The 22,611-nt window shown below is 43.9% G+C and overlaps 1 pseudogene; it reads left to right on the top strand.

Moving 5' to 3' along the window:
- Positions 1-15,614: 15,614 nt before the first annotated feature.
- LOC112347086 lies at positions 15,615-16,618 on the top strand (annotated as a pseudogene).
- The last annotated feature ends 5,993 nt before the right edge of the window (positions 16,619-22,611 follow it).

Below are 22,611 nucleotides of genomic sequence, written 5' to 3' on the forward strand. Positions count from 1 at the left end.
TCCAAAGAGTCAAACTAATAAATTTTTTACAAAAGTTTTAATTAATAAGGAAATCCGATCTTAGCTCAATTGGTAGAGTGGAGGACTGTAGTGGTGCTCAGAAGTCCTTTCGATTGTACTTCATTGTTTTAAGTTTAGCAGTGCAAGGTGGCCATAAATTCCCTCTCGTAGTTTTTCTTCCTCATGCTCATTCTTTCTCCAAGAATTTTGTGTCGTTCCTTGCAAGATGAATCCTGTTTATCCAATGTTATGGCAGATTTTATAATTTTACAGCCAAATAGAAAAGAGGTAATTTATATATCTAATGAGAAATTGTTTTATATCTGAAAAAGAACATATATTTAACAACAAGCTTTCCTTTTGATTGACATTGCATTGTCCACCATGAAGCTATCCACTATAAGACACTTTGTTAGAAAAAACTCACACTAGAATAAACTTCTATTTAAAAATTCTACATAGAACATGCATGTAGAATTTTATATCTTTGAGTTTTTTTTTTTTTTTTCTGACCAACATAATATCATAATGTTATATAACCTTTGTGTCTGGCTTAGAACTCCTCACGACTCTCCTAAGATAGTGACATGCCTGAGGTTGGCCAAGGAACAAAGGACTTTTGATTGTTCTGGTTGCTGCTTTGGAGAAGGATTGAAACCAAGCTTATAGTTGACCCAATAAAAATAATCAAAATCTTGACATGAGATGGAGTTTGAGATGGAGTTCAAGATGGATATGAGATGGAGTTCGAGATGGAGTCCAAGGAGTTTGAGATGGACCCGAGATGGAGTCTGAAATAAAGTCTAAGATAAAGTGAATATAAACTGACAAGCAGGGTAGGTTGGTGAAGTGTTCAAGAGTCAACTCTAGCTCCTCTAGGAGATCAAAAGGTCGATACTCCCAATCTGGGTGGCATTACTTACTTGGATACCTAGCATAGCTCAACAAAACCTTGCTTTAGCCCCATGGCTAGAGCACCCAAAGGCAGATGGTGGGGAGAGTACCTATGAAACCCATGTAGGGCCACGGTGTTTTGAAATGTTGTCTCAAAGTCCTAGACTAAGGAAAGAAAGAGGAGCAGTCCTCCTGTGTGGTGACCAAGGATGCAGTCATGTGGCAAGAAAGTCCTAGAAGCTGGTGGGGTATAGTGGTTGGGCCTATAGGCCTTAATCCAATAGTAGTGTTAGCGAACATAGCCGTGGACAAAAAGGGACGTGGTAGGGACCAAAAAAGGGATATTAGGGAAGGCTATTCCATATATTTGTAGGCATCTAGAGGATGCTAAGGAGTGGATCTAAAATGATCACTTATGGATTGACGACTTAGTTTTTGATAGATAGAATAATGATGTAGGTGGTGTTGGATCACTAATGTGACAAACATGGCATTAGCATGACGGGTTGATATGTTAGTGGTACCTTTAGGTGTCGGTCATAGGATTAGACATGTGGAGCACTTGGACCAAGTGCAATGGTTGAGTGGCATGGATGCCATTCTCGAGGCTAGTAAGTCCCTAAGTTCAGAATAAGATTTATAGATGTTGTGAGTGAGACTCCTCCAAATGGTCAGATGTGTGGTTAAGTGATTAAAGTAGAATGGAAAATTTAGTCTCTTACACAAACTTGGTGCCATTTGCATCAAAGTGGCACTGAGGACATGGTGAATGACACTTAATCTCAATTGCTATGGACTTTTGGCTGGAAGGGCTAGCTTGGGCACATCACAAAGTGTGGGGGATATTTCTGGGGTTGTCAATAACTTAGAGGTTTAATAGTCCTAGTGTTTATTGGTAAACCTATTAAATTATTTATGTGGGATCACTAGGTGATATCATGATTGATAATCAAGGAAAAACTCCTTGGTGGGTTAAGGAATGGTGTTACTAGTTCAAAGTAGTGATTTAAATATAACACATAAGGGAAATAAGCTATGGTAATGCATTATAAGTCCAAGAAAGTAGTCTTTAAGAAAGGACCCATAGAATGGTCACAACATTGGTTGTGGATAAGGCCTATAACAAAAAATGTTAGGGAGACTTATTAGGGGTGAATACCCTCTGAACTTGACAAACTAGAGCCTTTGTTATAGAACTAAAAGGATATATCAAATATGGAGGTAGTGATCTTATGTTGCTTGGTACAACAGTTAAAGGATAAAAGCAAAAGACTAGTGGCCAAGAATGTACTAGAAGGAATCTAAACAATAAATTAGACGAAGAACATTCATATAATGGATGCTAACGGATTGTGAGAAAGAAAATATATTTCCAAAGATGGATTTTTCAAATGCTCCAATGTAGCAAAGGCAAAAGCTCAAAGAGATGGAGCAACAAGGTAGCGAAATAATAGAGCTATGAACAGCCCTAACACAAATTATAGAGAAATGGAACTTAATGCCTAGGATAGCACGAAGTAAAAGAAAGGATGATAATGCCCTCAATTGAAGGACTTCCTAGGATGGGGAATTGGAATTTGCATAACATGTGTAATGCAAGATGTCGGAAACACCAAAAAAATTGACTCGAGAAATCAATATTATAATTCCAAAGTATAATAGTTATGTTGATGAAGGCTGGGACTACTCCGGAATGAATAGTAATGTTGAGGTATGGCACCTCAATCCTTGTCGTCTTTGTGGCTCTGCTCATGTCATAAGCTCTCTCTCTCTCTCCATGCTCTAGCTCAAAATACAAAATGTAGAACTCTTGATATTTCACCCTTGTAGGACTTTTATACAACCATTTGGATTATCCTAAGAATCAAAATATTCCCCTCTCTCTCCCTCTCTTAAGATGCTCATAGCTGCAATTAGGGAGTAGGAGTGGGAGCAGGAGTGAGTAAGAGTAGGAGTAGGAGTAGAAGCGAGAGTAAAAGTAGGAGTAGATGGGGTGAGTCGAAGCCTATAGTTGCAATAATAAGATTGAGATAAAAAAAAGTGTCTCTAACAAGTTTGAGAACTAAATGAACAAAGGAAGAGAACTATCATATGTGATCTAATGAGACTCTAAGTTTAAGAAATTATGCTCCTTAGAGGATGGGAAATGCATATTGAGCCTTTACTATCGAGTCAATGACAAATATTGGCTTAGTGCTAAAGAAAATGGTAATCTATGATGGGGTTACTTTATGAAATGGTTTATTGTTTGATGAGGATATTGAACTTTGTCTATGGGTGGTAGGGTTATGAGACACAAATCCCTAAGCCCCTGTAGCCCACCTGAATTTGGAGCTGAACTCCAAGCCCATTGCGCTATGAAACGAGGGTCCGGTACAATCCCACGAGCACTAGCTCCCCGTATCCAGCACCTGCACGCAAAATGGTATCAGACAGAGTCTGGCACAATTTTGGCATACCGGTGGCCTAACGCAAGGAGGAGGGTACTCCACCGACTAGAGCAGCGTGGAGCTTGAGCTTAGACCCCAGTCGGACGTAGAACAAGGAGCGACACAGCTCAGCGGGAGCCAAACTAATGTCTCAAGTGGTCGAACATGCATTCCAACCACTATCCTTACTATACATTTGGAACCCCCCATAGCCCCCCCCCTCCCCTCGTGAGGGACACACACTTTGGGCTTTCACCCCAAGCCTCCCTTAGCACCAGGAGTTAGTCTCTGGGACAAGTCCAAAACTTACTAAATATGGAATGGCCTTAGATTGCAAATTTGGACACGGGACGAACACCATTGTGTTCAAGCCGATCTTTACATTCTGTAGATATGCCAAATGAGCGAATCTAGACACTTTCCATAAATAGCATTTGGGACCGAAATGAGACTAACACAAAGGGCGTGATAGCGAGGGTGTTTGGCAGACACGGTAAACTATCATCCGGCAATATTGAGGGACTAGTCTCAATATGCGAGGGTTCTTGTCACTAGTCAGTGCAAGACATAACAAGATGGGAACTCCTTACCGGGCTAAGTATGCTTAGCTAATAGCACGTAGGAATTCCGTCCTTATGCTCGTCCAGTCTAAGTACACTCAAAATGCCCAGTTAACTCCACTAGCACAAGAGGGGCTACTAAAGGGATCCAACTGTATCGACCTCCTGCCGTCATGGCCGTAAGGAAAGAGTGTCCGTAAGGACTGGTTGACAAGTATCTTTCGATACCCGAAGTCACATTTGTGACACTCTGCCCCCCTTGGGGAAGATCAACGTCCTCGTCGATGTATACCTGAGTCTAGCAAACCGTCAAGGAAACAACCCCGAAAGTTAACGGAAAGCACACTATGTGGGAAACACACCGACTTAAATGAGTTATGGAACAACCTCTCCTCTACGTCCAAAGACATTAAAACTCAAACACCCTCCGACCGTCGCCGACAAGGAATCAACTAATAGAGTTAGCCACCCTTGTTGCTCCAAGTACCACTCAGCTTACAAAGGAATGATACATCCCTGCCCGCAGAGACATAGGGAGAAGGCCAGAGGCCCAACTTCCCCTAAGCAAGAAATCAACCCCGTTGGGAACATTTGGACAACTACTATAAACTGGCAGATTAAGTTGTTTACACAACCACGCCCCTTTGTCAAAAATGAGTCATCGAGAGAGAGGCGAGGACTTGTGATCAGTCTATAATAGTTATCCCCATGGTTATGGATTGAACCCATGCACCGAAGTGCCGAAGTCAACCTGCCAAAACTGACCCAAGTACAAATGAACAAATGAAACGACACTTTGTTTGAAAGAAATATATTGCTTTATTGATTTGCAAGATTTATTACAAGGTTTTTTTACAAAAACTAGTCTTTATTACTATTCTCATACTCCGTGACAAGTTTACGAGCATGTGTAAGATTCCTAAGAGGCTCCCAAGTTGATTCACAAGTTGGGTAACCTTTCCACTTAACTAGATATTCCTTCACACGAGCTCGTCTCTGGAATCGGGAATCCAAGATAGCTTCCACTTCGTATTCTGGTTCACCGTCTACAACATCTGGTGGCGGACGAATCTCCCCTTGACGTGCAACATCAATGGTGTAAGGAGCCAATAGATTGGCATGAAATACATTATGAATATTGGACATCTCCGCAAGCAGATCCAACCAATAGGATACATCCCCAATGCATTTGAGCACCCGATAAGGTTCAACATATCTCGGCAAGAGCTTCCGAGACAAAGAACCCTTAATGTTCAAGTTTCGGGAAGATAGCCACACCTGATCTCCCACTTGATAGGATACATCCCGACGATGCTGATCCTTATCACGTCGATACCTATCCTGAGCTTTGCCCATCGCCTTAGTAGCTCTAGACCAACCTTAGCATAGCTGCTCCATATAAGTTTCAACTGCTGGGACTGTCAAGACCCCCAACAAGATCAAGACTGGAAAATGTAAAAGACAAGAGAAAAGCTAGTGAATAACAAAGAAGAGGCCTTAGACTGGTGTTGATTCAAATTGTGGAGAAATGGAACAAGGCTAACCTATATATATTATAAGTTGATGAAGCTCCACCACTCTTGGATCAAGGACGGCCCAAATATAGTTGAGGTTGAGGAGGCACCACATCATCATCAGGAATGTGGCTCGAGACTCAGGAATCGTATGGGAAGTTGAGAGTCAAGAATAGGGAAGTGTCTTGAGAGTCAGGAATAGGGAAGTGTCTCGAGAGTCAGGAATGTGGTCTGCAGGTCAGGAATCCAGCGAGAGTCAGGAATGTGGCAAGAATTGGGGGATTCCTGACAGCACCCGCTCCTCAAGAACGAGTGGAACAAGGACGTGAATGAGAACGAGGAGAAGGATGAGATGGGCGGCGAGGGACGGGAGATGGAGAAAAAGAATGAGGACTGGGATGAGAAGGATAGTGGCGGTGGAAGTCCTGAACAAGGTTAGAAGAATGAATCAAGTTGTCCGTAAGTTCCCAAGTGCATTCTTCAGGTCCATAACCCTTCCAGTCGACCAGATAGTAGAGTTTAGACCGTGAGATCTTGGAATCAAGGATGTCCTGAACCTCGTACTCAGACCCATCCTCGAGCTTCACTGGTGGAGGCAGAGGAATGACCCAATTTGGAATAGGACTGGGAATATAAGGCTCAAGGAGGGAGGAGTGAAAAACGGGGTGAATTTGATATGAGGAGGGAAATGCAAGGCGATAAGTGACAGGATTAATGATGGCAGTGATAGGGAAAGGACCGAGGTGTTTGAAATCGAGTTTGGGACATGGCCTGGTGGTGGAGATATTTCGCCTGAGGAGCCAGACTTTATCCCCAATATTGTAAGGGGGACAATCCTGACGATGGACATTGGCAAATGTTTTGTGAGAGTCCTGAGCACGATGGAGGTGGAAGGAGATGGAGTTGTGGATTTCCTGGAGGTTGGAGATAAATGTCTCAGAGCAGGGATTAGAATGAGAGGATTCAGATGGAGAAGGAAGTGAGAGATTGAATCGGGGATTTCGGCCAGAGTTCGCAAAGAAGGGGGAAACACGAAGAGAGGAGTGAACAGAGTTGTAATAGGAGAATTCAGCAACGGGAAGGATATCGAACCACTCATTCTGATGATAGTTGATGAAGCACCTCAGGAATTTTTCCAACGTCTGAATCGTTTGCTCGGACTGTCCATCAGTTTGAGGATGATATGCCGAAGAGAGGTTGGCCTTCACTTCAAGCAGCTGCAGAAACCGTTGCCAGAAATGAGAGATGAACTGAGGTCCCCGATCCGAAACCACATCTACAAGAATCCCATGAAGTCGGAAAATTTCCCCAAATACCAGTTTTGCCATGTCCTCGCCCGAAAACTCCTTGGTACACGGCAGGAAGTGCGCCATCTTTGTGAAGCGATCCACCACGACTAAAATGCTATTGAAGCCTCCAGAACTTGGGAGATCACTCAAGAAATCCATGGAGATGGATTCCCAAGGACTTGAAGGGACCGGGAGGGAACGAAGCAAACTTGAAGGAAGGTGGCGAGGTACCTTATTTCGGGCGCAAGTGTCACAAGAGGTAACAAAAGCTTTGATGTAGTCATCCATGTGAGGCCACCAAAAGTCTCGTGCAACCAGCTCATAGGTTTTTGCAATGCCGAAGTGACTAACAGTCGGGCTATCATGGCACGCCATCAGGACCAACCGTCTAGCATCACCTTTAGGAACATAAAGCTCCTCCCCACGGTACAACAAGCCATCTAAGAACTCGAACTCGTCAAATCTCCGGCAATCGGGAGTCACTGGGTGTCCAGCCTGAAGATGGGGGAAAATGTCGCTGGCGAGGTCATCCGATTGAAGATTGTTTCTGATCGCATCCATCAAGGAGGAGTCCTGAGGGGCCAAAGAAATTGCCATAACTTGAAGCCGATCAGGACCGAGGATAACTTGATCCTGTTGATCGAAGGCAGGATTACCAGGCTTGAGATTGAGATAGGAGTGCCTTGAAAGAGCATCAGGAAGGCCTTGAAGCTTTCCAGGTCTGTACTTGATAACAAAGTCAAACCGACTCAGGAATTGTGCCCACCTTGCTTGACGACGGCTCAAAACTCGAGAAGTGGCAAAGTACTCGAGATTTTTGTGATCCGTCCAGACTGTTGTTTGATGGCCTGCCCCCTCCAAGAAACGGCGCCACTCTCCAAAAGAATCCACGATGGCAAGAAGCTCCTTGTCGTGGATTTCGTAATTGATCTCTACAGGCTGGAATTTCCGAGAATGGAAAGCGACCGGATGAAGTTCTTGATCCGCTCCGAGTTGAGACAGCACAGCACCGATGGCAAAGTTGGAGGCGTCAACCTCGATCAAGAAAGGTTGTGAGGGATCAGTGTGGATCAAGATGGGAGCAGAACTGAAGGCCGCCTTGAGTGTGTCGAAGGCCTGCTAGGCAACAGCAGACCAAGAGAAGGGAATATCCTTGCAAGTGAGATGCGTGAGAGGAAGGACAATGTCAGAGTAGTGATCAATGAATTTGCGGTAGAAGTTGGCGAAGCCAAGGAAAACTTGAACGTTTGACATTGATTGTGGAGGCTCCCATTCGAGAATAGCCTTGACTTTGGCAGGATCCATCGTGATACCCTCAAAAGTGACAATGTACCCAAGGAACTCCACAGACTGCTAATTGAAGGAACATTTCTCAAGCTTCACGTATAGGCCGTGTTCTCGCAGCTTTGCCAGCACCTTGCGTACATGTTCATCGTACTCCTCCTGAGTTTTCGAGTAGATGAAGATGTCATCGAGGTAGACGATCACCATCTGATCAAGAAACTCCCAAAAGATGTCGTTTGCTATGTGTTGGAAAACTTCTAGAGCATTTGTCAAGCCAAACGGCATGACAGTATACTCGAAGTGGCCATAGCGGGTTCGGAACCCAGTCTTCCATTCATCACCAGGCCGGATGTGGATCAAGTTGTATGCTCCACGGAGGTCGATCTTAGTGAAGAAGCGGGCACCGCCAAGGCGTTCCAACAGGTCCGAGATCAGGGGCAGCGGATAACGGTTCCGAACAATCACCTTGTTCAAACCTCGGTAGTCGATGACTAGCCACAAACTCCCATCCTTCTTCTTGACAAAGAAGACAGGCGCTCCAACCGGGGACTGCAAATGCTGAATATACCCCAAGGCAAGGTTCTCATCCACGTAATCTTTGAGGGCCTGAAGCTTGGACGGGGATAACCCGTAGATAGGCCCCCACGGAGGTGATGCTCCTTCCTGTAAATCAATGGGACAGTCATAAGGCCAATGAACAGGCAGTACACTAGCTTTTTTCTTGTCAAACACATCCCCAAAATCATGATACTTCTCAGGAAGACTGACAGGAGAAACATGCAAAGCAAAAAGGAAAATAGGGTCTTCATGAAGTTCTTTCATAGTGATTGTGGAGATAGGAAGAGGTGTACAACTAAATGGAATGATGAGATGAGGATACTGTCCAGTGTAAGATGGAAGAGAGGAAAAAGAAGAGGGTGAAAAATTTGTAGAGTCAGGAATAGATCCCCGATTTGAGTTTAGGGAACTTTTCCTGATTCGGACTCAATGAACAGCAGGGGAAGCCATGGAAGATGGTGATGTGGGAGAGACGAGCTGTAATTCCTTCCAACAGATCTGAGGCTGATGTAATTGGAACCAAGGGAGGCCAAGCACCACAGAGGAGGACTTGCTGTTGATGATGTTGAAGGCGATATCAGTGACGGTGGACCCGATCTGTACTCGAACGGGCAACGTTTCCCTAAGTCTAGAAGAGGGAGACACAAAATGCCCGCCAATACCTTCAACCCGCAGATCCCGTATGGTAGGAGAAAGAGGAACGTGATGTCGGGCAACAAAGTCCGTATCCATGAAGCAAGAAGTTGCACCTGAGTCTAGTAGCGCCAGAGCCTTGAGTCCTGATTGTCCGGTGAAAGAAAGGAGACATGGGACGCGGAAGTTGCGGGAATTGGTGGTGGCTTTGATGAAAGGTGGTGAGGAGCTTGATAAAGAAGAGAAGTGATTTTTATTCGGGGAGTCCAAACAGACAACTCCTACTCTGTTTGGACAGGGTCGTTTCCCGACTGCAACAGAGGTGGACTTTGAGACAGAGTGAACTTGAGCAGTCGGGGAGGCTTCTTGGGACACACAGCTGCTTTGTGATTAGGATCAGCACAGTAGAGGCAAAGATTATGAGATATTCGACATTGCTTCTCAGTAGGACTCAACTTCCCTCTAATGAGTCGGGGAGTACCAAAAATATCCATCGGGACCGGAGCAGTAGGTTTAGGAGTATGCCCTGAAGACTCAAGCTGGGATTCCTGAGTCTGGGACAGGAAAACGGCGGCACGACGACTTTCCTGACGACGTTCAAAAAGACGATTGTCGCATCGAATAGTTTTGTTGATGGCATCCAACAAGTCCGTGGGATCCTCCATGGTGAGCAACAAATCCTTGACACTGTTGTTGAGGCCGAAACGAAATTGATCAATCAAGGCCCGCTCATCCCACTAAGTGTCCAAGGCAAGGAGTTGAAACTCTGCAGCATAGATCGAGGCAGGACGAGACCCTTGAGAGAGATGTCTCATCTTTGTGGTGGCAGCCCGAACCCGATCCGTCTCGCCAAAACATGCTTCGAGCTTCTCTTTGAACAATTGAAGATCCATCAGCTCCGGAACCACGACCCCTTTCATGCTCTTCTCCAGGAGAGGAGAAAACCATGACAAAGCTACACCTTCGAGCAACGTCCCAATCGCACTGATTTGAGACTCGCGAGTGGGGTACTGCTGATGTTGAAGTGCGAAGATCAGCTCCATCTGGTTTAGGAATCCACGAAGCTCCGAACGCTTCCCTGAAAATTTCACCGGGAAACTCACCTTCGGTTTAGGAACTTTGCTAGATCCTTGAACCAAAAGTGAAGCAAGCTCCTGCTGCATGCGAAGAAGGGTCACCTTCAGCTCGGTATTCTCAGACTGGATTTTTGCAAGGACTTCAGCAAAGAAATCAGGATGGCTTGGAGAATCCATTGGAAAAGAAGAAAGAAAAAAGGGGGAAAAAATGCAAAGGCAATCAAACAATCAAAACGAGCTAAAGCAAAAAACGAAAAAGCACAATCTGAATCAAATTGTCAAGACCCCCAACAAGATCAAGACTGGAAAATGCAAAAGACAAGAGAAAAGCTAGTGAAGAGGCCTTAGACTGGTGTTGATTCAGATTGTGGAGAAATGGAACAAGCCTAACCTATATATACTATAGGTTGATGAAGCTCCACCACTTTTGGATCGAGGACGGCCCAAATATAGTTGAGGTTGAGGAGGCGCCATATCATCATCAGGAATGTGGCTCGAGACTCAAGAATCGTATGGGAAGTCGAGAGTCAGGAATAGGGAAGTGTCTCGAGAGTCAAGAATAGGGAAGTATCTCGAGAGTTAGGAATGTGGTCTGCAGGTCAGGAATCCGGTGAGAGTCAGGAATGTGGCAAGAATTGGGGGATTCCTGACATTCGCCACCACATTTGATTTTCCTGGACGATGCTTAATAAGAAATTCCCCAAACTCCATGAATTTGACCATCCAACGAGCTTGCCTAATGTTCAATGCCTTCTATGTGAAAAGATACACAAGTGGTTTGTGATCTGTCAACACCACAAACACTACACCATAAAAATAGTGGTGCCATGTCTGCAAAGCATGAATAATAGAGAGTAATTCTTGCTCATATATGGAATAGCATTGCTTCGCGGGATTTAAAGTTTGACTCTCATATGTAATAGGTTGTCCGTCTTGTGTGAGAACTCCTCCCAATGCATAACCACTTGCATCACATATCACCTCATAAGGTTTTGATGGATTAACAATGCGAAACATTAGAGCTTCGTTCAACAATTGTTTTAGTGCCACAAAACTCTCCTCTTGTGGCTTCTTCCACTCAAATGGCACGTTCTTGCACAACAACTATGTCAAAGGAATAGCCACCTCTGCAAACTTATGCTAGAAACATCAATAGTAACTAGCCATTTCAAGGAAACTGCATAACTCGGCCACTGTACTTGGTGTAGGCCAGTTCTCCACCACAACCACTTTCCTTAGATCCATCTTGACACCCTTAGATGTCACAATATGGCCTAGATATTCCACCTCCAACTTTGCAAATTCACATTTGCTCTTCTTCGCATAAAATTTGCTGTCAAGGAGTAACAAAAGAACTTTGCACAAATGCATCTTATGCTCCTCCATATTCTTGCTGAAAACAAGAATATTGTCCAAGAAAATCTCCATAAACTTATGAAGATAATGCCTAAATACCTCCATCATCAACTGAGTAAATGTGCCTGGTGCATTCATCAAACCAAACAGCATAATTGTAAACTCAAAATGCCCAAAGTTTGTGTTGAATGCCGTCTTGGAGATAGATGCATAATCCATTACAATCTGATGATATCCACTCCTCAGATCAATCTTAGTAAACACTCATGCTTCACCAAGCTTGTCTAAGATATCATCCATATGTGGCATCGGTATCTTATCTTTCACTATCTTTTTGTTCAAGGCATGGTAGTCAATACACATCCGCATTGAACTGTCCTTCTTCTTCACAAGCAAGACTGGAGCACCAAATGAAGACTTACTTGGCTAAATAAATCCAAACTCCTTGACTTGTCGTTGAAGTTCTTGCTCCTCCGCATAACTTAATCGAAATGGATGCCAGTAAATTGGCCACGTCCCCAGCTCCAACATAATCCCATGCTCTACACCTCGTAATGGAGGCAACCCATGAGAAAGTTTAAATGGAAAAACATTGGAAAACTCGTCGAGTACATCCCATATTGTTGCTTCTCCCCCACACGTGCCTTGGTCCCCCAAGTCACAAATAAATAGCAAGTAACACAAAAATGCTTTTTCATTACGACAAGCCCGCTTCAAAGATGTAGCGGAGAGCATAACAACTGGAGGTTGAACTCCCTCTCCAAAGCACACATCTTTAATGCCATTGTACTCCAATGAGACATGCTTAATATTCCACTTGATCTCCGGATCCACCTTTACTAACCATGGCATCCCAAGAATGAAATCCATGTGATAGATATCCGTGAGATAAAAAGTCTCCACAAGTGTGGTTTTACCAACCAACACTTCCAACCCCTTTACACAAGCATCGAAATGCTAAGCAGAGGTAACTGCACCTTCCACTGTATATGGAGGAACTCTGCATATGACTAGGCCATGCTCCGCAACAAACTTTGCTGAAACGAAGTTGTCATCACTCCCACTATCCAATAAAATCCGCACTAGATCGCCACGAAATACACTCTCCATCATTAAAGCTGATTCACGAGTATCCTCGAGCTCCATCTTGTTCCACACACAGTTGAGCTAACAAGCAACGATCAAAAGCCTCTTCCTCCGACCGGAATAGTTGTCCCCATCATCTTCACGTTGCAAAGTTTACAACTTTTTAGTATCTGATTTACCATCAATAGAAGATTGGCTATTCTTTTTGCTCTGTTGCTTGTTCTTCAACTGTGGACAATCAGCCTTATAGTGTCTAAGCTCGCCGCAATGATAACAACCCTATCTATAATTCTTCACAAAGAACTTCTACTTGTTTGACCCCTTTACATCTGAAGTAGTCACTACAGACTTCAACTTATGGTGCTTATTCCCATCTTTGTGTCCATGGCAATCATCACAATGATTCTTAACAGAAGGACTCCGTGAATGCTTGCAAGACTTGTGCTTGTCCTTGTTAAGTCGACGAGCTACATCAAAGAGCTCCTTCAAACTCTTTATAGGCTGAGAATGATGCAAATGTTGCCGCATGCTCTCACTATGAAGGCCATCAATGAAGTAGGACTTGTTTTGATCTGGATCCTTTGTTGGAACATGGCTAACCAAGCGAGTAAACTTCTTAATATAGTCTCTGAGCGTTATTTTCCCTTGCTAGAAATGCCAAAGTTCTATATGAGCATTTTCCATGTCGTAGTGAGGGGCAAAACATAAATGGAAAGCAATCTCAAACTCATCCATGGTAGACACTAGTGGTTTCTTATCTGCAATACAAAACTCTTCAAGTCAATTCCACCACTGCAAACCTGCATCACGCAAAACCATTGAAATAGCCACTAAAGCCTTTGCATTTAGAGTTCAGCCAAGAACTTCTTCACATTGGCTAGCCAAGCGAGACACTTGGCCACACCACCATCACTAGAAAAGGTTAGAATCTTGAGTTGATTTATCAAGGAAGGTTTACTTAGAGCGCTACCACGTCCAACCTCGAGTGCCTCAACACGTTCATGCATGGTATCCACCATGCCATGCATCTTGTTTTGCATCTCTTGCTGATTTTGATTAAGGGCTTGCAGCTCATGAACAACATCTTGAATGGTCCAAATTTCTACAACTTTGTCGGCACCATCTTCAGCACCACCATCAACAATAGGGTTCCAGCATTCAGCTTGGTCAGCCATCGCAACCAACATATCTCTGCCGGTGTAAAAAGACAGAAATTTAATTCCCCTAGACTATGTTATGCCACCTCTTAAGGTTCTTCACCACCCAACCACCCCCAAACTACCTCAAAAGCTTCATTGTGCCCATTATGAGCCCTAGGGTAGGTTAAGTCAATTAGCCTAAAAACCTTAGTTTATATATAAAAGTGAATGGTCCACATTGAAATCAATCCAATGGTTACTAAAATCCCACTATGTTAATATTAGTATACAATATTGTAGCCATATACTTGCACCTCAGATCATCAAATTTTATCTTTCTTAATAATAATATTTTATAAAAAAATTTAATTGATGTAATGTATTCTTGAACCTTCAATAATTATTAATTGGCTGGAGATAGTAAAAAAAAACTATTTTTTTTAGAAAACTTTATAATTTTGTATAGTAATAAAGAAATATTGTTACTAAAATAACAAAACATTAAAAATTCTAATTAAAAGCATTTGTAAAGTTTCAAATTCAACTTTAACATAAAAGGAAATTAATTAGCTTCAAGTAGTTTGGATTTCCTTGTGCTCGCTTGCCAAGAATCACATGATGCTGCTCCTACCCATAGAGGCAAATCGTGACTGGTTTTGACCCTTAAAAAAGAAATTTTTCTTTCTTACTAATTTGGGTAGCAATTTCTATCCAAAGGCCTAAGGTCATCTGAATCTGCTTTGAGTTTTCATTGAGTCCTTCCACTCAAAGCAGTGAGGCCTTTAGTTGCCCAGAAACTGATACACTGCTGTGATTGAAATTGGTGTCAGTGTAGCTGGAAAGAACAACAGGATCAAGGAGGTACTGCAAAACGAAAGAAGAGGCTATACTGTTGATATCCACATAAAGCTCCCAAGCTGGTATAATATTTCTGGTAGCATGGTTTTTCTCTGGTCTTTGGAGGTGGTACGTGTTCTCCTGGACCTTCAAGAAATATTTGTGCGCGTGACTTTGAATCTAGCAACAAAAGAACAAGGACAAACAACGAGAACTTACAGTTTGGAGCCAACAAAGAGCTCAATCTCTAACATGGACATAGTACTTTTATTTTACATTCTTTATAATCTCCAACAAATCCTCCAGGAGACCTGCCAATAGATGAACTATGCCAGCTTCACAAACTCCACGAAGAGCTCCAGTAGCGTCAGAAAGCATGTCAATCCTTGGTGACAATTGCCTGCTAGGAGCAATCCACAAGGACCAGGTTGCGAGTTTAGCAAAATTATGATTTTGGTGTGTTGGTATCCAACTTACAGCTATTCCTTAATTGAGTAAACGTGAAAGGTTTTTGTTTGCTCTGGTGGTAGAGGGTTAATAATAAGTTGTGACTTCACAGAAAATATTCTGTTTTGGCAGTTTCAACAAGAAGCATGAGACTGTGCAAACAAGTTTGCAAGTTTGTAATGGGGTTTTCTCACTCCCTCCACTCCCACCCTCACGTTCTTCCATCTCCCCACCCAGGCCACTCTGAGGTCCTAAGATGCTAAAGGTAAATCCTCCAGCCCTTGGACTTTGAACATTAAAGCTGGACTGGAAGATGTATAACTTGAATTTCTAACATGCCATAGATGTGAAGTCTCCAGCGACTGTTACGTGTTAAACTGGATAGGTTTTTATTTTGCTTTGCATACACGGCCACGATTGTCATCACATTGCAATGCAACAACTAATTCCACACATAAAAGTCCAAGCTAGAAGATACATCTACGTCTCCGGCACGTGCCTCAACGAAATCAATGGAGTTCCTCTGGATTGGTTTTGCGTCTTTCATTGCTCTCGTATTCCTTAAGCTTGTCAGTGGCAACCGAGGCAGCGGTAGCAAATCGCCACCATCTCCTCCGGGACTTCCAATCCTCGGCCATCTCCATCTCCTCGGTAAGCTCCCCCACCAGTCCTTGCAGAAGCTCTCCCAGAGGCATGGCGGCCTCATGCTTCTCAAGCTTGGCGTCCACAACACGCTCGTTGCTTCCACCGCCGAGGCCGCCAGGGAGCTCCTCAAGACGCAAAATCATGTCTTTTCTTCCAGGCCCAGGACGATTGCCGGCGAGAACTTCGGGTATGGAGGAGCTGGGATGGTCTGGGCCGCCTATGGCGATCACTGGAGGAGCGTCCGTAAGCTATGCACTCTGGAGCTCCTCACTGCCAAGCGAGTCGAGATGTTCCAGCAAGTCCGGAAAGCCGAGATGTCGATGCTCTTGAAGGAGATCCAAAGTTCCCAGACGAGTTCCGTGGAGCTCACGTCCAAGCTCCTGGATCTCACTTTCAACTTCATGACGAGGATGGTGATGAACCGGAGCTACTCCTCTGGGAGCTCCGCTGAGAGGGAACTCGCAGTAAGGTTCAAAGACTTGATTACGGAGGCGTTCACGGTGGCTGGAAGTAACACCTGGCCGACTTCTTCCCATATCTGGGATGGATGGACGGCCAAGCCAGGAAGATCTGCGCGATCCACAAGCAGCTCGACGAGTATCTGGCCAAGCAGATCGTCGAGCACCGCCAGCAGCCAGGAACCAACAGAGATTTCCTGGACATGATGTTGGCCACAAAAGATCTCAGCGATACTTCCATCAAATCTCTCTGCCTGGTATGGAAACTGTTCCGTGTTCTTCTCGTCATTGACATGGCGGAGAAGTTTGGTCTTACTGTTCCCAGAGCTTCTCCACTCAGGCTGGTACCGTCCACACGCTTGAACCCACAGGCATACATTTGATTGTCAAAATAAAACACACTTTTATTGCAAGTTCTCACGATCTTCATTGAATTTGAGTTGAATCTGCAAAGATTTGGTGAGGACAATCATCGTAGCGCGAGAAAAGAAACCTGTGCAAGTAGAGAATCGTGATTCGCGATCCTTCGGCGACCTGGCATAACAAGCGGACAGACATTTTCCTTTTCCTTGTGTTTTTTTTCGTAAGATGGCTGACCTGGCACTTCAGGAATTCTACAGCAAAAGTTCACATAGAAAGCGAACTCCATACCTGAAAGAATGGAAGCTTGTATGGCAAACTTAAGCTCAGTTCCTCCAGTGTTGGAAGCTGGATATTTGTCTGTGTGTGCTCTAAAAAGTTCAGGACGACAATGAAAGAAAGGAAGAGCTTGCCTCATCATCAGGGAATTTTTGGCGTCCGGACAGAAACAAACTTAATAGAGTGAATGAAAAACACCACACACTGGAGATTCTTGCCGCTCCTGCTAGTCCATCCCCACATTTAGTTGCCGTAATGGGGCGAGAGTTAATCGAGTTCTGTTTTAGGGTTCTTGGAGTGAAATAGAATGGTGGAGGCCATTCGCAAAGGTAGTCGCATGTAAAGTAAGAAAAAGATTCCCCACCATCTATGTTTATTGATCTAAACTGTTCTTTCCGTGTATCACTCTCTCAACCTTTGAGCGAGCTTTTATCTGCATTGGATCTACGAGCTCAGAATTTTGTCAAGCAAAGCAGCGCAAGGTACATGGATCTCTTTGGAATTCTCATTTCTCTTTTCCCTGCGAGTATAGGCAGCGGCCGAATATGTAGTCGAAAAGGGGCTGGATACCAAAGGTGCCGAAGCAGCACGAACGCGAGAGCTAGTTTTAAATGGTTATTATTCCTTAATTTGTTTTAAGGGTGGTTGCTTTGACCAGATCTTCACATTTCCCATACATCGCGTCCGAGGCTGGATAGAGTTCCTGGAACTCGGAGGATTTACAGACAGTGGGAGCTCGGTCTCCAGTTCTCCAGATCTTTCTTCCTTGCGAGAAATCTCCCATGGCTGTGCAAGCATTGGTCGCAGCAGCAAAAGCTAGTCTCCTTCTTTGCACCGATTTTCGCCGAGCAATCGCTTGAAAAGGCTCAACGCGGCTCGTTGACGCCATGCGCGACGTACTCGACGATCATGGCTGTGGAGCACGACGAATCCGCGCAACACACTTTGAGAACATCTTGATCACTGCACAGCTGATTTTTATTCCTTTGAGACCGAGCTCCCACTGTCTGTAAATGTTCCTCCAAGCTCCAGGAACTCTATCCGGCCTCGGAACGAGCAAAAGGTCTCGGATGAACTCCTTCTAGAGCTTGCAAAGGATTTTCATAGAGTTGCCAGCTTGAGCACACGCAGCTATGGCGGCGTTCCAAAACTTCTCTTCCATTCCCTCGACGTCTTCCACACTGCCGATTTCCCATATGCCGGAATCAATCCATCCCAGCAGCATTCCTTCACAGAAAACTCTCCCAGCTCCACGGATTCGTGGATCACTCGGATGATCGCAGTGGCGCCCACAAGCCTCCACGATTGCGCAGAGCGTGAAGCTGCTGGGCTTGATCCCTTCCACCACCGCTTGCAATGCCTAAACAAAATCCCCGCTCTGGGAAATGCACGCTCCACGAGAACGATTCCAGCATCGGTCGTGATTAATCCCGGAGATTCCTGTCGTCGATCACGCCAGCCCTCTTGGCGGCAACATCGCTCGCGCGCTTGGATTGCGAAATCAGCTCCACCTGGTTGCGTGTGACTCGCGCTTGCCGCTCCCTGCGAAGCTGCGCTGGATCGCGTGCGGACCATGGCGGATTTTGCTTCCCGCGACCTGCGATTCCCGCGCTTGCGATTCTCTCGCGACTGGAGGAGGATGTGATCCACGCGACGACGCACGCGGCTGGAGAAATGCGCGAAGCCTCTGTTTGTAGAGTTTTGGGTTCCACTCCACAGAGAAGTGCTTTGTGATACGGATTGCTCCAGGCGACTTTGTGTTGCTGGCCCTAGGCAGGTGGGCTGTGTCTCTAGCACTAGCGGCCGCGTGTTACTTGGATTTCTCCTCTGATTTAGCCTTCTTCGGCGTCTACACCCTTGAGTGTTCATTAATTCGTTTTCACGGTATCCTTGTGCTAGTCGGTATGCTTCTGCGAGCTTGGTTGTAGGCAGAGTCCAACTCACTGGTCCGTGTAATATCTGTAGCACAAGTCTCAGGATTTCGCAAAAATCCTGAACTTCGCCAAGATCCTGAATTCTGTCGAGTTCAGTCGCAAATTGATAAATTTGTGTTCCGATTGTTGTTCTTAAAGCTGCTGCAACCACTCTAGTACTTGAGCTATTTAAAACTAGTGTAATTGGGGTGAAGTCTTCTTGCTTATGGGCCCCAAGAAAATTTACGTATGTTTGCTGGAAGATGTGTCCTCTAAGGGTTCTTTCGCCAGCAAAGTGATCAAGCATTTCTTCATTTTTCCCTCTCTTTCTCTCGGGATTTCGGGATTTACTCAGGATCTTTCCTGGTCTTCCGGTTTTTCTTCTTGCTTTGGGGTTGTGTTTTCTTGGTCTTTGATCTTCAAGGCTGCTTTCTTATTGATGCAGTAGTTACATCTCTTATCTGGATAGCACACTATGTACGGCTTTGCACAGTTTTGAAATCCACACAGCAAGCAATCTTGGTATGGTGTGCAGCTCTTGTCTCTAAATGGGCAGTCGTGCCCCTCCATGCGTGTGGGCAGTTGCGTTGCTGCACATCTTCACTTTCGCAAATGCTGAGTTGCGAATTTATGAGTCCTTGGTCAAGGATCCTTAGAATATTCTTTGTCTTCAACCTTTGGCTGTGTAACGGTTTTGTAACCACCTTGGATTTCTTGGGAAAAATCCCAGTTTCTCTTTGCTTGAGTGCTTTCCAGCACTAACACTGTCTTCTAGTGCCTTTAATCTTCGTGTTTCTTCATTTCTCTTTTGTTTCTTCCACATCACACCCTATTTCCTCCTTGTTCCTTTGTTCTGGGCTCGATCTTCTGGGTGTGATCAGTCTCCAGTGTCTCCCCTCATTGTGCTCTCAAACCCACCGTGGTCGCCAATGGAAAACACATGGAAAACCCACCCTTGCACAAGTCTTGCAAAGGGAGAAAAATCTAAACTACTTACTTGCGTTTCCTATGCTATTGGGAATTCCTGCGCCTCTTCCAGATCCCCAAAGCGTGGCAAGAATATGCCACTGATTATTCTGTGCACACTTTGGGAATTTTTCTGAAAGTCTAATTCCTGAATGCATATTTCCTAAGCCACGGATTCCTGAGTGGTGCTTCCAGATTTTTAGTGCCTTTTTTCTATAGTATTATGCTTAGCAAATTACACATTATATTTCATTAGACTTTATAAGAGTAGTGAATTCTCATTAATCTTGACTTAGTCTTGATTAGTATATCCAATGTAATTATTTGCAGTTGATATATTAGTATCCATACTATAGCCTAGTCCATTAAAAGGTTATATACCATATAAGTCCATCTCATAATCTTGAGTGTTAATTATGCATAGCTAGCGCTCAAAGGTATTAGCTAAACACATTAATAAACTTATTATAGTTGAGTTGGACTAAAGTAATCATTTTGTTTATACTTGTCCACATTCCTATACATTGTACCTAGAGTGTTACTTTTCTATTGGATAAATATATAATTCAATGATATGAGTTTAGTGTTTGAGTCCTACAAAAGTGAGTTGAAGAATAATTATTAGTTTCTAATGATTTTGTCAAGGATTATTAACACTATTTTTGCTTGATGATAATTTAGCAGTGATGAGTTTGTTTTACTAGATGGTATTGTTCAGGATTGTATCATTAACCTTGTATGATTTTCCATATTGGTATATTAATTCCCCCTCTATTGATGTTACCTAGTTGCATTTAATTTGTGGTGTTGGATTTTATTAAGTCTTAGATGTAATGATTCACTCCTTGACATGATGTTGATAGCATTAAAGTGACATCTTGACATTGATATTATTGGAGCTGAAAGTGAAGTGAGATGCTTTGTTGTCTCCATGGGCATATTGAGGAAGTTGGATTTTCCATTTTTAGTGGTTCAGATGGTTGGTAAATAGTTGGGCTTAATAGAGATTAATATTTCATTTCACTAGTCTCAATTAAAATAGTGTTGGTAGTTGGTTATACCTTTATTCATTAACATTTATGCATTTGTTAATTAACACTTATGTTAACATTCAAATGAATTAAGTGGCAAGTTGAGTTAGTTTTGTTCTAGATGAGATTTCTTAATAAAGGTTGAGCTTTAGCTTTTCTTTAAAATATAATTTAGTCATAAATTATGCTAACTTTCCAAGAGAAAAAATTAAATTAGTGATCGACATTAAAGTTGTTAGTTCTTTGTTAGAATTACTGTGAGACACAAATCTCTAAGCCCCAAAGTGGAGCAAAAAGGGTGCCACATGGTGGTCAAAGTTGAAGCCAAACTAGCATAACACATTTAGACTAAAAACTCTAACTCAAAAAGTAGAAAGCAAGAGTGGAACTCTCAATGAATTGCTTAAGGAACGAGCATGAAGCGATTAATAAGTGAGCCTCTAGAAAAGGGATATAAGAGGACTAACATATAACACATAGAAGTGTTGAGACTAAGTCCGAAATAGACCTGAGATAGAGTTTGAGAAGGAGTTTAAGATAGACTCAAGATAAAGTCTGAGAAAGAGTCTGAGATAGACTCGAAATGGAGTTTGAGTTGGAGTCCAAGATGTGTAACACAATCTCACTGCTAAAAGATAGGCAATAATGAACACATTAGGCACTAAAAGCAAGCATGTCCAGATGCATTGGGCACATACTAAATGGAAGATAAGATGGATGTTCTTAACTCAGTCCTACATTAAGTTGGCGATCTGTTATTTCCCATAACTAGTGTGCTAATCAGTATACGAAAGCTTAACAGAATTTTCTGTGTCTACAAACAGCACTGCTTCTTTGAAGCCATTGAATCCAAGTGTTCGATTGTAAAGTCTTTTGTGTAGGCAATGAAGTTCAACTTCAAATGCTCTACAGCTAGAATAAGAGTAATGTACGGATAATTCCCCTGTATAAATACCAAAGCCTTCCCTCCCAAGCATCTCTACATCGATCAATCAATAACACCTCAATGGCTAAGTTTTTCCAAGTTTTTGTTGTCGTATTGCAGTTTTTGCAATTGCCAATGTTGTAGTCGTGCGGGGTGATGAAGATCCCCTCCAAGACGTCTGCGTTGAGGATCCCAACTCCAGAGTCTTCATCAATGGAGTTCCTTGCAAGGATCCCAGCACTGTGACCGCCAACGATTTCACCTCCACTATCCTCCACACTCTCAACATCATGGTCCAGCTGATCGATATCACAATGTTCCCAGGCCTCAACACGCAAGGACTCTCCATCGCCCGCCTCTCATTCGGTCCATTCGGAGTGAATCCTCCCCACATCCATCCCTGATCATCCGAGGTCATATATTGCCTCTAGGGACGCATCTACATTGGGTTTGTGACAACTTCCAACAGGCTGTTCAAGAAGGTTTTGTATCCTGGGGACTTGTTTGTCTTTCCTTGAGGGCTTGTCCACTTCCAATGGAACCTTGACCCGGTCAGCGCTCTCGCGATCGCCACTCTTGGGAGTCAAAACCCTGATCACACGGGGCTCTTTTCCAAACTCCAGAATCTGGTAATCTGAACGAAGTGATCGAAGCAGCTGACGAGAAAGTGATTGAAGCCCTTCGCACTGGAGTGAGCCAGACTTGAGCAAGAGTTCTATACTTAATTGTTAAAGGTAAGAAGAGGCAGTTCCCGAGTAGGGCGAGCACGTTCCCGCCCAGAATGGGCGAGCTGGGTGTTAGCCCGGTGAGCACGTTCTGGAGGGAACGAGCGAGCCTGTGCCTGGGAACGGCCTTAACGGGCTGTGGTGAGACTGTTAATGAACACATGGAAGAATGTTATTCGAGGATGAAAGAGTTTTCCAGAATTGGCA

This window comes from Selaginella moellendorffii, unplaced genomic scaffold (genome assembly GCF_000143415.4).
Source record: "Selaginella moellendorffii unplaced genomic scaffold, v1.0 SELMOscaffold_19, whole genome shotgun sequence".
NCBI lineage: Eukaryota > Viridiplantae > Streptophyta > Lycopodiopsida > Selaginellales > Selaginellaceae > Selaginella > Selaginella moellendorffii.